At 34.8% G+C, this 18,778-nt stretch overlaps 1 long non-coding RNA gene across 1 annotated transcript in view; it reads left to right on the forward strand.

Moving 5' to 3' along the window:
- The window catches only part of LOC145242405 (uncharacterized), a 77,587-nt gene extending 67,964 nt beyond the window's left edge, over positions 1-9,623 (forward strand). Inside the window, exon 3 of the long non-coding RNA XR_013862727.1 lies at positions 8,316-9,623. This is a non-coding gene — a long non-coding RNA (uncharacterized LOC145242405). The remainder of the gene's footprint in view (positions 1-8,315) is intronic.
- Positions 9,624-18,778: the final 9,155 nt, after the last annotated feature.

Here is an 18,778-nt window from a genome sequence, read left to right on the forward strand (position 1 = left end):
TTTTTAATGAAACCTTGGTCCTTGCTCCTTTAATTGAAAAAAAGTAGAAATTAGAAGGAAAGAATAAACGAGGAAAATACAAAAAAAAAAAGAAGGAAATAAAATATAATAATATATATAATATAAAAAGGAAAGGACAAAGAAACAAGAAGGATTAAAAGAAATCAGGATTTAAGTTATTATTTTCAAAGTTCAATAGATGCAGGTGTACATGTGGATACAGGTTGCAAGTGAAGAATTTTGTTCGGTAATTTGTCCGGAATATCAAGCGCATTATTCGATCTGTGTATTATAATCCGTTTCAGAATAGACATATATTCTTAAAAAAAAAGACGCACACACGCGCGCGCATAAACTGGATTCAAAAGTCTCATATCTCATATATCGGGCATTGTGTATATAAGGATTATGGTAGAACGATTCAATTCAGAAGTGGGAGAGATAGATTAGAGTTTCGGCAGAATCAATATGAATTTAGATGGAGGATTTTTGATGCCAAAGTAAGAATCTAAGTTCAAAGCGTTTAATGCTTAGATAAGTATGCAGGGTAAAGACGTGTTAGGACAGTCTTAGTGAGTAAGATAAAATTCAAAAAGCTTTTGCACAAAAAAAAAAAAAGATTTCTTTTGTAATAAACCAGAAAAGTAGTCAAGGCTTTAATACAAGACAAACTTAAGAGAAGTGGATAAATAAAAAAATTTAAAAAAATGGATGAATAAAAAAGTACATCAAATTCCCAACATGCTTCATCTATCTATCTATCTATCTAATATATATATATATATATATATATATATATATATATATATATATATATAACTACTTCATTTATTCACATAAATTTGATATACGAAAGTATAGATTTATGCGTAAACTTTAAGTATTTACTTCAAAAGTGCTCAATACGTAGGTAGAGCTAGTTAGTAATTTATAAAATATATATGACTTAATCGCCATATATATTTTATAAATTACTATATCTATCTATATATCTATAAAAGTGAACGTGTCTATCTGTCTGTCTGTGTACATTTCCCTACGCAATAACTCTGTCAATTTTTAGTCGATAGACTCGAAATTTGAAATACCGGGTACTGAGATTTGGGAAAATCGATGTGACGGGTGTCAGCCAGAAATTTGGCTGTTAAGGGGTCAAATTTCAACGATTTGACCTTTGAGAACTCTACCAAACTCCTCCGACAATTTTGGGTCTAGACACTTGAAATTTTAGATATAGGTTCCTTGGACCTGGATCTAACTTAATAAAGTGATTTGAGCCCGAAACAATAAATTTTAAGGGGTCATAATAGGGGTCAAATTTTTAAAAAATTAACCATTTTTTTTTGTTTTTTTGCTTTTTTTGCACAGCATACACCTCCAAACACCCGAGCAACGCCGGGCACCCCTGCTAGTATATATATATATATGAACAAATGATTAATAAAATATGTTAAAAGACATCTGATCAGTTTTCTTAATTTAATTCTGAGACTTTCACGTGCATATCTAAGCTGACCTAATTATTAACGCTAACTTTCGCGCTTTTTGTCTGGGTCAGTTTGACCTTGCTTTTCAAATTTAAATTGTCACCATTTTTCGGGTTTTTTTTAAGCCTTAATTAAATTTTTTTGATTCATCCCGCCTTGACAGACGTGTTTTAAATATTATCTCTAGTGCTTTTCTTTTAATGATTTGGAATTCATTCCATTTGCGCTTTTTTCCAAGGAACTCTGCCTTTTGGATGATTTTGGACCATTTGGAATTTACCCATCGGATTGAAATTTTAAATTCGACCGTTTTGGATTTTACCATTTTTGGATTTTTACCCTTCACCGGACTATCCATTCATGTGAAATCTTTTTATTATTTTTCTTTTGCCTTCTGTTCCCCTTACCTCACCCTTTTTTTAACCAAGTAAGATCTTTGACTTGTAGTTTCATTAAATACTTTTATATGCAAAATCCGATCCTGCATTTTGCTAATTCCTGCCCTCTGATGAGAATGAGAGTATTTCTTCGAAACTCCGCAGATTAAGGACTATCCACTTATCTTGTGCTTCCTTTTTTAAAAATTAAATATGTTTTTAACTCTTTTTCAAGATGTCTTTTAACATATTTTATTAATCATTTGTTCATATTATAAGCTCTATTTCCTTTTCGGTTTTATTGAGCTTTTTACATCTAGCTGAGTTTATTTTACTTGTAAATATTAACTCTTTAATATTTATAATATATTTTAAGTTTACCATTTTGATTACCTTAGTAAACTTATTGTAACTTTTATTTTTATTATATATATATATATATATATATATATATTCTAGCAGGGTTCCCAGCATTGCACAGTTGTAAAATATGCTTTATTATGATATTTTGATTAATGCAGATTTTGCATTTTTTATTATATTAGACTTAAACAAAAATGACTCATGTGCCACCACCGAGAATTGAAACCAAAACGTTTAGCTTATGATTTACTTTTTCCTTTGACGTTAATGCTTGCGCTATGAAGACATGTTTGCTGCAAGGCTAAAAATTAAAACATGAACCAATAGCTATTACGTTATACATGCGTATTCGTAATACTGTCGTTCAACCTTCACCTGGCAAATGTCACTTTTTAAATTTTTACCCTTTTGCACCGATTTTCCCTGGATAAAACCCAAATATAAAGTTTTGCATGAGTTCGAATACTCTATATATGAAGTTTCATGTGTATAGACCAAAAACTGATAGAGGGGTTTGGTAGGCAAAATTTTTTAAACAGATATAAGGAGGAATTATCAAGTGAATATTAAATTCACATGCGGTTCGTCTATAAGATTTGCGTATGATCTAGCTGAGTATTTTCCACAAAAACAAAAGTTAAAATTTGCATTCACTTTATCTTTTTTTTTTTTTTTCATAAATTTGATTTTTGTGAAAATGTTTATAAATCTCTAAAAGTCAAAATGTTGAATATTTCACTTCTAACATACTGCTTCTATTTTATTTAAAAACCAAACCGTGCAACTTTTTGTTAGTAAAAGAACAAGTTAAATTCAATCATTTTTTTTTACAAGTTTTAAAGTTCGCTATTAGAAAAAACATTCACACAAATTAAATAGTTTATTTATCTTGGAAATTGTGTCAAATGTCTTTAATGCTCTTGTTATTACTTCTGCTGCCACGACTGCTATCAGTACTATTACTACTGCTATCCTCATGATCATCATTTTTTTCAATCCTGATATGGAGTGCCAACACAGCTTTGCCAGTTTCGCTTCTGGGTCATTTCACAGCAGCATTTTCATTGCTTTTCTTTTGTTTCTAGGGGGATACACATTTTTTAAAAATTATGATTATTTAATTTTTAATGGAAGTCTAATTTCATAACTTAATGACTACTTCCTAAAAGCAAAACAAAATTACCACAATATAGAAGGATACCTGCTTTATTAGAATGTTTTCAGGATTGATTAAAACATTTTTATAAACAGTTTTTATTCATTACTTTCCTTGTGATCATGCACATTTTTTTGTCATTTAGTTAACATTAACTAACATACTTTTCAATATTTCTTTCATCGGTCCGGTATCACTTCTTCACTTACCGACCTCTTCATAAACTAAAACAAAATAAATTTAGTTGAGTCAACAATAATGCGCTAGATAACCATAGTTTGTTTTTGAAGGAGGGGGCCTTATAACGAATCTGTTCTGGCATTATATCATCTTTCCATCGGGCTATGCCGGTACATGGGTACTGCTAGTTTTAAATATTGGAAAAAAATTAATGAAAAACATATTGGTAATTAATTTTTAAACTATATTTATCTTAAATAGTTAACAAAAAATATATAGACACATTTTTATGTTAAATCGCAAACATTCACTCTTTCACGGTTGTCAGTGTATTTATCTCTTTTCAATGGAATGAAAATGTTACTACTGAACTACAAACCGGTTTCAATAATAATGAAGAATCATTTTTATCATTAAAATCCAGCAACATAAAAAACTATCTGCATTCTCATTTACTTTTTTACATTTTTTTTTTTTATTTCTTTCGATATTTCTTTTTTTACAACCAGTGCACAGACATAGAAATGTAAAATCAAAAGAGAACTCAACCAAAATGTGTTCTCACACAGAACCATAAAAATCTTTGAATTCACTAATTCATTTATACTTAATTTAACTTAACACTAAAACTTTCAAAATGTTCAATTTTGTTTCACACGATGTAAGATACACTAGGCAAAATCCTTTCATATTAGAAAAACGGATAAAAATCCAACAACGTAAAATAAATGAAATTTTTATAATATCAGTATTTTTTCTTGACAAAAATGTTTAAATTTATAAACATTTTTCGGAACCTTTAAAATCAACTGCATTCTTTTAAAACTTACTTTATGCAAAGTTTCAGGTTTTACATGATTAAAATAAATTTTGCATTGTATTTTGATGTTATGCTGTATAAATTTTTAGTTTTACTGCTAGTTTAAAAACATTTATTTTATTATTAGTACTGGCAATGGAAAATTCAGTTAAAAAAAATAGTAAGAATCATTTTTGAAATCGAAAATTAGTCTAAAAGTTTTCTGATTCTGATACCCACCACCAAAAAAGTTGTGATTTTTCCACTTGATCATTCCAACACTCGTTGGTAACCTACTTTGTTGAAACAAGGTCGATAGATAAATAAATTCTACTGCATTTGGTATAAATTGTTTTTATTTTATTTGTTTACACTTTCTCATCAATTAACTATTTTCTGCATTTTTCTCAAGATATTTATTCATGGCTTTCCTATTGAGCATTAGTGTAGGTGCCAGAAGCTACAGCAGCATTAATCCCCGACTGCATCATCAATCATCACTTGCAGGTTGGAGATTATATCATCCAAAGCGAAGAAGGAAAACAAGAAAATCTGGTGGTACAAGCTTTATTTACAAGACGTTTCAAAAGTTGTTTTGCAACAAATAAATGCACTAGAACTGAATGTACAAGAACTTGAAGTACCTGCCTATACCGGGTCAAATGTCAAGACCGTCGGGTTATAGCAACAATAAAATCTATTCCTTCCTACTTACAATGAGCTTAGTCAAGTTATATGGAATTTCTCGTGTATAGATTTGAGAGGAATACCCGTCCCAGGACTGATAAAATTAATCCCTGTAGACAAGTTTTGTAACCCTTATGGGACAAAGTAAAAATTATAGACAGAAGAACAGTGAAGAATAAGATGACTCAAAGAAGCAACACATGTGTTGGGCAATAATGACATCCTAAGTTGACCTAGAATGTAGGATTTAATACAATATGGAAATCTTTCATTATAATGGGTTAGAATAGCATTACCAAGAAAGTTAATAAAAATGTTGCAATCTATACTAATAAGTGGTAAGACTACACATCTAAAACAAGAATAGGTTTTATGTCCCTAAAAATTCATACTAGAAGTGTTCATAAGAACTAGTGGCATTAATGGATATAATTGCTAAGTATTAATCAAGTTAAATAAGTGCCGGCAAAACTCGACATACAATTTCGAATTGCTGAAGACTTCTACCTGGTCCTGACTGAAGGAACAAGTGCAAGCTACCCTCGTGACTTAAATAGAAAGTTCTATTTTAAATTCTCTACAGATTCCCAAGTTTGACAAGATACACTTGAAGAAGGTTGGAGGTTTATCGGCTGATATATGAGAATAATCTCCAACTAACTATAGTCTGAATTACCCAGATATTGCAAACTTTGTCTCTACTTAAAAAGATTCAAATTAGAATACCTTACGTCTAGAATCCTTAATACAATTTTGATCAAAATTCATTACAGGATTTTGATTCTAGAAAATGTTTACAATTTAAGCTTTTGAGTGTTATAAAAATAAATTGAAATTGTTTCATTCAGATTTAAAAACTATGGATCAAAGTCAATGCAAATCCGTTCTTTGTGAATGTCTCTTTAGTCTGAATTAACAATGTATTATGTCGTTTATGGAAGAAAAGCAAAAAAAAAGAAAAAGGAAGAAAAATGCTGTGTTTGAGTTTTTTTTATTTTATGCGCAAAATTTTGGCACTGAATATTCTCACTGTTGTGATTGGAGATTTTGTCCAATCAAGAGTTGATACATAAAAAACATTTGTTTCCACTTCCCATACAATAAGTCTCTTTACTTTTATATAAGATAACACATCTCTATCTCTACCATGATATAAAAGTCGTTTTGTGTGTGTGTGTGTGTGTGTGTGAGAAAGTTCCTCATAGGGTCCAAAACGGCTGAGCCTATCTTTTTCAAATTTCACAGAAAGTTAATTTATATGACTAACATGTTCTTAGATGTGTTTTATACATAAATTCATTCGATAAGTATTGAAAATCGAAAACATTCGATCTTAAAAATAACTTTAATGTATATATCTATAAAAGTGAAACTGTCTGTCTGTCTGTCGGTCTGTGTGTTTGTATACATTTCCCTACACAATATCTCTGTCAATTTTCAGTCTACAGACTCAAAATTTGATATATAGGGTAGTGAGATTTGGGAAAATCTTTGTAATCAGTTTTCGACCAGAAATTTGGCTGTTAAGGGGTCAGAGTTCAACGATTTAACCTTTGAGAACTCTACCAAACTCCTCCGACAGTTTTGGGTCTAAACACTTAAAATTTTAGATATAGGTTCCTTGGACATGGATCTAACTTAATAACTTGATTTGAGCCCAAAACAATGAATGTTAAGGGGCCATAATAGGGGTCAAAGTTAAAAAAAATTGACCTCTGCGGTCTCTACCAAATTACTCAGACAATTTCTGGTCTAAACATTTGAAATTTTACATAAAGGCTATTCATAGATAAGGTAAGCTTTTTAATCGGTTTGGGTCGAAAATTTGAGCTATAAATATATAAATCTATGTATGTATGTTTACATGTCTGCCTAAAACTTTCGACAGAGGTGACGGATTTTCAGAAGATCAGTATCGTTTTTAAGTTCGACCCTTCAAATGACTAATACCGAAAAATTGGCTAAAAACATTAATTTCTTCAACCTCAACTGGGCACTTTCCTACAGAGAGGGGTCACTTTTTTCGCCGATATTTTCAAAAGTCATCCCTCTTTTCGATTGTCTAGCCTTAATTTAAACCTACGCCACTTCTGGTTTGACGGTGGTCGTAACAGCGAAGACATCATGTTTTTTTCCCGTTCTTTTCCTCCTTCGCAGTACGGGTTCGAGCCTGCCTTCTTACTACCACTTTTTTTTTTTTGCTCAACACACACCTCCAAACACTCGAGCAACGCCGGGCACCCATGCTAGTATATAAAAAGAATAATTCTTAGAGGAGAATATTTTACATTACACTGACAAGGGAGATAATAAAATTTCAGTAAATCATTTCCTCTTAAAAAAACAGATTTATTATAATTTGAAGATATAGCTTAGTGGTAGAGCATTCAGTTACAGATCAAATGAGCCCCTGTTCAAGCCTATTTTATTTTAATTTTTTCTTATTAATGAGTTCAATTTACGATAAAAGAAGAGGTACCACTTAAAATCTAAACAAATCATTTTTTTGTTTGCATATTTTAAAACTAATTAATCAGAAGTGACTTTTCCAAGGCATTCATTGTCAAGCCTAAATATCAGCTGACATGATAGTGTAAACAATCACAGACAGAATTTGATGAACGACATTATCATTATTATTTTTTATTTGTTTTGTGAATTATTCCTCATAATATATAATAGCTAATAGAGGATTTATTCTATAATAATATGCAATCTGCATAAATTAAAATATCACGTTTAAGCGTATTGTACGATTGAGTAACGCTGGGTTGCCAGCTAGTGTTTATATAATAATAAAAATAATATTAGTTCTATACAAGAAAAATAAAAATAATATTAGTTCTATACAAGAAAAATAAAAATAATATTAGTTCTATACAAGGAAAATAAAAATAATATTAGTTCTATACAAGAAAAATAAAAATAATATTAGTTCTATACAAAAAAAATAAAAATAATATTAGTTCTATACAAGAAAAATAAAAATAATAATAGTTCTATACAAGAAAAATAAAAATATTTTTTAATGGAAATCACTCCAAACAATGAAATTACCTGATGTAAGGAGTAAAAAAACATTATTTCAATGTGAAAAATTAGCTGAAAAGTGTTTTTATATCAGGTTGTTGCATAAGTTCTCGCCGTTTCATAAAAATTTTTTATTCTAAAACATGTTTTGACGTTTGGCATCAGAAAGCACATATTCTGTTCTACAAGAAAATAGTCATCGTTTTTTGCTCATATAATTTTTTCTCGTTTTTCAGAATTGTCAAGTGGATAAAAAAAAAATCACATTTTCGGCACTTTCTTTTCGCCTTTAATCGAGGTCAAAAAACGAGTGAAGTGACCAAGAATATTTGTGCTGTATATGGAGAAAACGCTATAGCTGAGAGAACCGTTAAAGATTAGTTTACCAGATTCAAACACAGTAATTTTGACCTCAATGACGCTCCTCATTCTGGAAGACCAATCAAGATAGACGAAGAATAACTCAGGATTCTTTTGAAGGAAGATGGTCATCAGACATGTAGAGAATTGGGTGAAAAGATGATGTGTGATTTTGTGACAATTTCACGCCACCTTCAGTCGATGAGATTCACACAAAAACTTTGAGCTTGGGTCCCACACAAAATTACTTTTGCTGTTAAAATTCTTTGATTTTCTTAAAAAAAAAACAAAAAACGTTGGGAGATTATGCAACAACCTAATAAATTCAGACCAAGAAAACAGCAGTTATTTCCCCTTTGTAAGAAACATTTTTCATGGAATGTGAGGACTAAAGGACTAAATAAAGAAAGCGAGCGATACAAGGCTACTGAAAGTAAACCCAAGATCCATTTTTATGATATATCGTGTATTTTATCTTCAAAGTGACTTACGTTTATTATTCTAGAAAACTGTCTTAACAGAAATCAAAGTTGAATAATGCTTTCTATGTATAGTTTGTCATTAAAAAAAAAGTTTTTGGAAGACTTAACGAATCGTTTTATTTACCTCTTCTCCAGTAGATTAGACACAAGGTCAAGTGTGGCTTTGAAAAACTAAAACATTAGGATAAGTGCACTCTGGCCTACAAAAACTGCTTAAACAGCCCTGTCGGCATTCCTCAGTAGGATCACCTCAGGCAATTAACAATAAGCAAACCCTTTTTCAGACAGAGGGTGAATTTCCTAGCATTGAACAGAACTATACATCAGACTGACAGTAATAAAACCTCTTTCAGATTGATTGTCGAGGTTGTTAGTGTGAATTAACGGATGTTTGGCAAGTACTTTTAATTACTTCAGGAACCATTTTGAACACAATATAAACAAAAATGTTAAATTGTAATTTTATTGTAACCACATGCTTAATGTCATTTTGCATTGATAATTAAAAACACAAAGACTTGTTTTTGTACATTTACTTCTCGTAGTTACCGCACCCATGAGGTCGAATAAAAACTTTGCTAATGATTCCTGAAGGGATTGAAAGTACTTGGGTAAACACGAATTTCAGAGCATTTGAACAACGGCAATAAAATAAAATTGTAAAAATATTATCGAAAAGTAAATTAAAAAAATTAAAACTAACAAGATTTCCGTTAGTTTATCATCTCTAACCCTCTCTCCCTATATTCATATAACATCTTCATTTTTTTATCCTTTTTTTTTTTTTCTTGGGAGTCACCAGTTATCAAAGCTCAGAGATAACGGTTAATGAATGCAAGGTGGTAATGTAGTAATCGCTAATAGTGTAAATTGGGTAGAATTTGATTATTTATGAGGACAGCTCAACAAAAACTTGTTTACATTGGATTTGAAGTCTACCAAGTTGTATTCAACCGGGAAGAAGGCCAGCGGAGCAGTGTTCCACAGGCAGGCAGTTCTGAGAAAGAAGCTTCATTCATGGAGTCTGCATTTAGATTTAGGCACAGATAGAGAGTCGGGAAAATCGTTTATAGTGGTTGTAGCTAGTCGAGTGTTTTTTTTTTAAAGTTTGACAGGGGGGAACCATAAATTGAAGTTCAGTCGAGCACTTGCCATGAAAATAACGATAGGGCAGAGACAAGCTTCCAAGTCTTTTCTGTGAGAAAGATGTTGCAGAGAAAAGAAAAGAGCATTACCTACTAGGTTTTGAAGCCGGTTTTGAACTCTATCAAGGCTGGATAGAGTGGGCCGAGCAGCTCCTGCCCCAGATGTGATAGACCCTTACCTTGGTTGACATTAAAAGTTAAACATTTCTGAAGAAGTAATGACTATGATCAAATGCAGCTGAAGAGGGCCAAAGAGTAAAACAGCTGAAATGATATTACCATGACAACCAAGATACAGAGAACAATTCAAAAACATAAATGATATCTCATTTCAGAAATAAAATAATTTTTTTAACACAAATAAAACTTAAGTCGATTTAATTAACATTAAGTAGTAGTTGAGGGGCAAAAATCAGAAGCTCACAGTATTAATGCCGGTGTCCCTCAGGGATCCATCCTGGGCCCAACTCTTTTCCTGATCTACATTAATGATCTTCCAAATCATATCCTTACATCATTTGTAGACATTTATGCTGACGACACTACCATTTATGGTACCACATCTAAGACAGTAAACGACCAAGTTCTCTCCAATTCTCTCTCCTCTGATCTTGAGCATGTAGTACAATGGGGAAAGGAGTGGCTGGTTACTTTTAATGCATCTAAAACCAAGCTTCTCTCTTTACATCATCAACATTCTAATTCACATTTGTCATCAATTGAAATGAATGGCTCTCGTCTTCAGGAGGCCTCAAGTTTTGACAAGCTTCTGGGCTTGACCATTACTCCTGATCTTAAATGGAACACGTATATCAAATCTGTTGCCAAGGCCGCTGGAAAAATGGTGGGATCTTTCTATCGATCCAGTAGATATCTCACTGCTGATGCTATTCTCTACCTATATAAGAGCCAGGTACGTCCAAGGATGGAATACTGTTGCCACATCTGGGCAGGAGCTGCTAGAAAGGACTTGTCCTGCCTTGATAGAGTTCAAAATAGACTTCGTAGCCTCGTAGGAGATGTCCTTTTCTCCTCCTTGCAACCTCTATCTCACAGAAGAGATGTTGCGAGTTTGTCTCTGATGTATCGTTATTTTCATGGAAAGTGTTCAACTGAGCTTCAATCTATGGTCCCCCCTTGCCAAACTTTCACAAGAAACACTCGTCTAGCTGTAAACACTATCAATAATTTCCCCCACTCTTTATCTGTGCCTAAACCTAAACGTAGATTCCATGAACAAAGCTTCTTTCTTAGAACTGCACGCCTATGGAATTGTCTTCCGTTTTCCTGCTTTCCGGCTGACTACAATATGGTTGTGTTCAAGTCTAAAGTAAATAAGTTCTTGATGAGTCGTTCCATATAAGTTATTAAATTTACCAAATTTTCATTATTAATGATTACTATATTGACCAATTTCTACTGTACACTCTTTAACCCTTATCCTTGAGTGGCCTCTGGGCCTTGATAATGTGGTGATGCCTTTGTAAAAAAAAAAAAAAAAAAAAAAAAGATATACAAGTAAATTCCAAAAGGCATTTTCTTATTTTCAACCCATTAAGAACAGCTTTTGGATTAAACACCCTTTGTAGGTTGGACAACCAGTGCACATTGACCCATTGGTTTTATAGAAGTTAAAACACAATAATATTACGCAGGTAGGTTTCAACGTACATTATATTGACTACTGAAACACTGATTTGTTATATATTTGTTTTCTTTACACTTTTAATTTCTGTGGAGTATTTTATTATTTAGAAAATGTGTTACAGCTAATTTTAGAAAATAATGCTTGCAATATACCGAGAAGAAAAACACTAGGCTAATTGAAATATACTGTCTTCGGTAGAAGGCAGTTATCTACCTCTGTTTATGCTAAATGAATGCTTTCTATATAATCATCCAGTACCTGCATGTTATCGCCCCAAACTAACACTAATCTCTAGTAACCAACAGTGCTGACAATCAGACAGTAGCTTTCATCAATGCCTAGCAGTGGATGTCAGATTATTTCATTTGGGCTACGGCCACCAGTAACGATTCTGTTCTGGATCTGTCATGCTTCCATTGGGCAACGCCGGCTAACGAGTCCTGCTAGTATTAAATAAAGCGTGTACCTTATGAGTCAAGTTCAGAATGTTTGAGATAAAGGAATTTATGCCCTGTAGAAAATATTTTTGCTGGTCACCTCATTTTGCTAAGGGTGGGTTTAGTTGGGGAGTATTTTGACCTCGTTTAAAATTAGTGATCTATTTATAGCAATATTAAGTACTCTTTCATTTTAGAAAAAGAAAAAAAAATAATGCGATTATTTATAGAAGAGTGTAATTTACTTGTATATCTACTTAATGTTAATTAAATCGACTTAAGTTTTATTTGTGTTAAAAAAATTATTTTATTTCTGAAATGAGATATCATTTATGTTTTTGAATTGTTCTCTGTATCTTGGTTGTCATGGTAATATCATTTCAGCTGTTTTACTCTTTGGCCCTCTTCAGCTGCATTTGATCATAGTCATAACTTCTTCAGAAATGTTTAACTTTTAATGTCAACCAAGGTAAGGGTCTATCAGGCATGTGTATGAAGTGTGATAATGTATGGAAATGAAACCTTACCAGTGAGGGTTAAGGATATGCGTGGCATGGAGTGAAATGATATAATGCTATATATGCATTATATCATGTGAATCTGAAAGATAGGCTTAGATCTGATGACCTCAGGAAGATTAAATTTGGACAGTATAAGATTTCGTTGGTTTAATAAAATTGAAAGAATAGATGAATTATTGAGTTAGAATATTATGGACAGTTGAGGTAGCAAGCTCAGTTGGCGCGCGCACACACACACACATGTAAAAAACTTAGAATCTTTATAAAATCTAAAAGTGTATTTTCATGTAACATTTACTGCAAAATAATATAGAAGTGTTCTCAAATCACTAAGGAGTCTATGAGGCCATAAACTTTAATCATTAATATATCCTATTTTTTTTATAAAATTTATACCATATGCATAAAATTTTCTGGAAACACAACGAAAGTGGTCCTGAATCTTTGTTACCCTCATTGTGTTGAATATCTACGTGCCCCCCCCACCTCTGAATGACCTATAGTGACAGAACTCCTTAAATCCGATTTAAATGAAGTTCAAACCATACATATAGGACACTAATGCAGAAATTATCCAAGTCAGCTTCTTTCGACTAGTGTAGGGGGCAGGATATATATATATATATATATATATATATATATAGTGATGGGAAGATTCCAATATTTTTCTTGATTCTGCTACAATTACTGATTCCAATTCTTGATAGAATTGTTACTTTTTCCAATTACCATAAAAACTCGTTAAACGTGCAGATATTTTCTCAAACGTAAAAACATACTTGCAAGGAATGATATAGATTTTAGTTTTACTTGTAGTTTAAAATCAATAAATATTTATTATTTTATTATTACTCCCAGCAGTGGAAGAATTTGTTTTAAACAAAATTAAATTAAAAAGACAAAAGGAACTGTTTCCGACATTGGAAAATAAGCACAAATTTTTGCCGATTCAGATACTGATTTCGATACCCCCAAATTCCGATTTTTCCAATTCTAATTCCGGTTAATCTTCCCAACACTAATACATATATATAATATACTGGCAGACCCCGTTGCCTGGAGGAATTAAAAAAAGCTAACAAAAAATATGAAATATGCTTTTTTTTTAATGAATATAAGCTTAAAATTGCTGAATATAAAATTAAGCACCCAAAAATAAAATTTATGAACCTTATTTCTGTGCTAATTTTTGAGTAAATTGCAAATGAATGAAATTGTATTCTTTTGTATTAAGTGATCAATAGGGACTTCCAATGCTTGCCATAGAATCAGTGACGTCCTCATTTTGCGCATATTTTATGAAGCTGTTTCTAGGCATTTTTTTGGTAACAGATAAAATAAATATTACTTCAGCATAGGTAATGTTCAAAGTCCGAGGTAGTGTAAGTGAAATACTGAGGAGGGGACATCATGTACAAACATAATTTTCCGAATCCTCTAACGCACACACACATAATAAAAATGTGAAATGTTAACGACACAGTATTGGAAAATGCTAAAACCAATGTACTTTTGTTTTTCGTGAAAGAGATTGTACCCGTACAAATGTGATATTCATCAGGAACTTTCTTTTTATAGGAAAAAAGATTAGTATTTGTTCTTATGCTACAATTAGTCTAATGTATGGCAATTGTGCAAAAATATTTTTATACTAAATCAAGTATTTTTATTTTTGTTCCAATAAGTTTTACTATTTTGGGGCAGCTGGATGTTTTACACATTAAGAACCGACCTTGTATCAAAATTTGGTTTTGTGGGGAGGCAAGCCTCATGTTAAAATAATAACGTTATGTAGTGAAGTAGAAAAAAAAAGAAATTTAAAAAAAAAATATATAAGACACAGCTGTTCCTTCCAAAAGGTTGAGCTCTTCAACGTCCAAAAATAATTCACCATCACAAAAAGGATTCACCGTCACTTCTTCCAATCGTCGTTTCACTCTCTGTGCTCTTCACACCTGCTTAAAAAAAAGTACCGTTTAAATGCTGCCCATTTCTCCACTTATGCAAATTGACTATCAACCAAAGCCATCTAGTTTTCCATTTCTCCAAACAGCCAATTTGCAAAGGGGGACAACTCAAACCACACGCCCCCTTGATCTACATGATCATCACATGTCAACCCATCACGTAGTCGCTCGACCAACATGGCGGCCGTCTCTCTGGCTGCGATCTCCGCGGAGCCTCTTCATGAACGTCGCTACTTGGCTCGACGTCGCTGTTTTCCTCTGATGACACCACTACCAGCTGCACATCAAGGATGTGTCGAGGGATGCCGTCGATAGATACATTGTTCGGGGACTGGACACTTGTCACAATGCCCCTCCCCCAGCGTGTGGTACAGCGAGCATCAGGCGGTTTGATCCACACTTCCTCTCCCACTCACACAGTCACTCGCTTCTCGCCTTCCTCCGCGGGTACCTGTGCAGTTCGGGGATGCCGCCACTCGTACTTGAAGACTGCCCTCTGCAGCACTGACTCCACTTTTTGCCCTGACTTTGGAGCCATATTATACCAGAAGACAGCTTCTGGCGGCGAAATCTGGCCCCTTTCAGCTATAGCCTTAATGGTCCTGTGATGCCGCTCCACAATTCCGTTTCCGCCTGGTCTATATGCAGCCCTGAAATAGCGCCGCACTCCCCACTTATCCAACACATTCTCCATGGCAGCTGAGCGAAAGGCAGTTCCATTGTCCATTAGCACTTCCATCACTGGACCCCTCTCCAAAAACACCTCTTCCAAGACTTTTGCAATTTCACCTGCATTTTCCGCCTTGATCTCCCTCCAAATGGCTACTCTTCCTGGTCCACAGTCGACCATTGACAGATACGGCCTCTGTCGATAGTGTGTTACGTCTATCGCCAACCTGCTCCAGTTCTCTGCCACCTGAACCTCACCAGCTTCGTGTCTACTCGACGCAGGGTCGATTGACACCGGCTGCATCTCTCAACCACTGTCCTAACGACCTCCTTTGTGATTCTGGGGTCCACCTTCCTGGCCAAGAACAAGGTTCTATCCACTCCAAAATGGTGCATGTCATGCAAATCCTTCAGAGTGTCTTCATTCAAACAACATATTGCAACAGCCGCCTCATTCGGCGCCTTTAGCCAGGTCTTCCGCACCCTCGTCATCACATCTGCTCTGTTCTTCGCTGAAGGAACGATAGTGACCCTAAGTTGAAGATCAAATTCCCTAATCAGCTCCCTTAACATCATCAATCGACGCTTTACTAGCATCTCGGCAGTGCCTTTCATCTTCACCCTCCTTTCTCCTGTAGCTTCGGACTGGATTCAAGAGTACACAGTGGCTGAGTCGGTCCTCACCTCAACATTCTGTAGCCCCCATTTCAAGGCTAAGTTGATGCCCTTCATAACCGCATCCAGTTCCGCCACATTTATGTGAGCCACGTCGTCCTTCTTCCGCAATCAAGCAGCATCTTCTGCAGTAACACCACCTATCTCCAAGGTGACCCCCACTGCTATACAGCTTGCATCACACCACACAACACCTTCTGCACTGTTGGGTACATGCCAAACACCTCTCACTGGATCCTCTCTCTTCACCTCTTCAATAATCTCTCTCATAATGTCCACAGTCTCTTTATCAACTCCATCCTCCCACTTCACTCCACTAGCTCGCCTTTTTATATAGCTACATGCAGTCCGTAGCCATCCTGCAATAGGGTAATGGCCCACCAGTCTTCCGCATATTGAGAAGAGTTCTCGCCTGCTCAATTTTTCCGACACCTCCGGGATCTCATTTCCCCTCCGGAACACTAACCGTCCTATCTGGTCGTTCCTTAGTTGGAGCCCTAACACAGCTCCTCCCTCCAACGATTCCGGGCATTTTGCAATTAGCTCAAAGCTGTTGAGGTGTTTTACTACCGTCTCATCCACCAAAATATCATCAATGTAGGAACTGGTGGCTCTTCTGACTGCGTCCTCCTTGCTTAGCACCGTTTTGAGGATCGCTGCCATGATTTTTGGTGCAGAATTCAGGCCAAAACCCAACCTAGTCAGGCAGTATGTTCGGCCCTTGTATCTGACCAGCTGGTATTTCCAGATTTCCTGTGAAATGTGGATCTGTAGGTATGCAGATTTTAAATCCACAATCGTCGCAGCCTTCTGAATCTGCCTCCACTCTCGCATGGTCTCTCCGCACACGTCCATCACATCGCCTCCCATGTGACACGCAACGTGTACATTCAGCTCCCTGAAGTCCAGTACTGGCTGAACTTTTTGTTTTGTGGGCTGAACAACCGCCATTAACGGCAGCACACCTTCCACCTTCTCCATCCATGGTCTTAAAATCCCCTCTGAGATCCATTGGTCCACCTCCTTCTCAAATTCACTTCTTGTGCCTCCTTGCAACGTATGCTCGTAGCATGCCACTCTGTTGTTCAGTATGGGAGGTTCTCCCTTCCATGCCTACTTGACTGTCCATTTCTCACCATCAAAGTGTGCAGAGAAATCTTGGTCCTCTATCGTGCAACTTTTGTCTTACCCGGCCGTTCCTGTGACACCTTTTTCGAATTGACCACCTGCAGCCCCTTGATGTCCTCCAAATCTCAAGGAGTTCCTATATACCGTAACGCCCCCTAGTCGAGCAATTGCGTCCATCCCTAGCACCACATCGACACCCGTGACAATTTTGTTAATAACAATCGCGTGGATTGTTAGTGACATCCCACGTACCATCAACCGAACGATACTTGTGCCATTGCACTTCACCTCTCTGCCGTAATGCTGCTGGTTCCATTGCATGTGTCAACCATGTCTTTGGTGACAATTGTTGACGTACAGCCCGTGTCGACAAGGGCTTTTGCACTTCGTCCATTTAGGGTCACCTCTACTTGTGGTGACATACCCTGAAGCGCCTTCATCAAATAAGTGGGGTAGCCACCGGCACAGTGGCTTCCCCCTGTTCGTTTCCCTGGGGGACAGAATCTGCTCATCCTCTTTGCTTCCATAGTTCCCGACGAAATAGCTTGTAGTGAAGTAGAAAAAAAAAAGAAATTAAAAAAAAATATATATAATACACAGCTATTCCTTTCAAAAGGTCGAGCTCTTCAACGTCCAAAAATAATTCACCGTCACAAAAAGAATTCGCCGTCACTTCTTCCAACCGTTGTTACACTCTCTGCACTCTTCACACCTGCTTAAAAAAAAGTACCATTTATATGCTGTCCATTTCTCCACTTATGCAAATTGACTATCAACCAGAGCCATCTAGTTTTCCATTTCTCCAAACAGCCAATTTGCAAAGGGGGACAACTCAAACCACACGTTATTATTTAAAAACCCATTCTTAATATAGGGAGAGTGGGGGGTATAATTAACTATTCTGTACTTTTATCTAACAATTTCATAATCACATGCTAAATGCTAAAAATTAACAACTTGAAAAGCACCCCCACCCCCCAAATGGTAAAGTTTGGGTATCTTATTCACTTCCTTCCCCCCAAAAATGTTATCAAAAGCAAAATAAGTTACTCTTCTACCTGTATATTCTATACTTTTATATAATTATGTACTGAACACAAGTACTATTAAAAATAAACTGAACTTTGAAAATCCTAAAGAAAGTGTAAATTTTGACTTATAGCACCCTCTCTCCCAAGCCAAACTCTACTGTTTGTTGGTTAGTACGTTCCAACAGGTTTAAAAAGATGTTCAAAGAAGGAAGTATAAAAAAATAATAAATAGTGGGTGATTACTTTCGTGTATCAAATTAACATGATAGAAGCACCGACAGCTTGGCCAGTAAATGGCCCAAAGAAAATATTATTCGTTCTGTTTCAAATAAAAATATCCTTCTTTGATTGATTACGTACTATGCTGAACAAATAACGATATAATTTCGAAAACTATTATGAAAACGGGGGGGGGGGGCCTTAGCCAAACAATTTGTACTTTCACAAAATTTGCTAAGCAAAGAAGTGAAAAAAATAAAAAAACATCTACATAAGAAATAAATGTTACCAGAAGTAAGATTGATAAGTGTTTAGGTAGTCCTAACGTGTTTTGTTTTTTTTTCAGTTTTTATTTCTAAAAAGTTAATAAACACAAATATCACAAAAAATTAATTCAACTTGACTATCCTATAACAG

Source organism: Euprymna scolopes, chromosome 21, assembly GCF_053919585.1.
Source record: "Euprymna scolopes isolate OS-2025 chromosome 21, ASM5391958v1, whole genome shotgun sequence".
NCBI lineage: Eukaryota > Metazoa > Mollusca > Cephalopoda > Sepiida > Sepiolidae > Euprymna > Euprymna scolopes.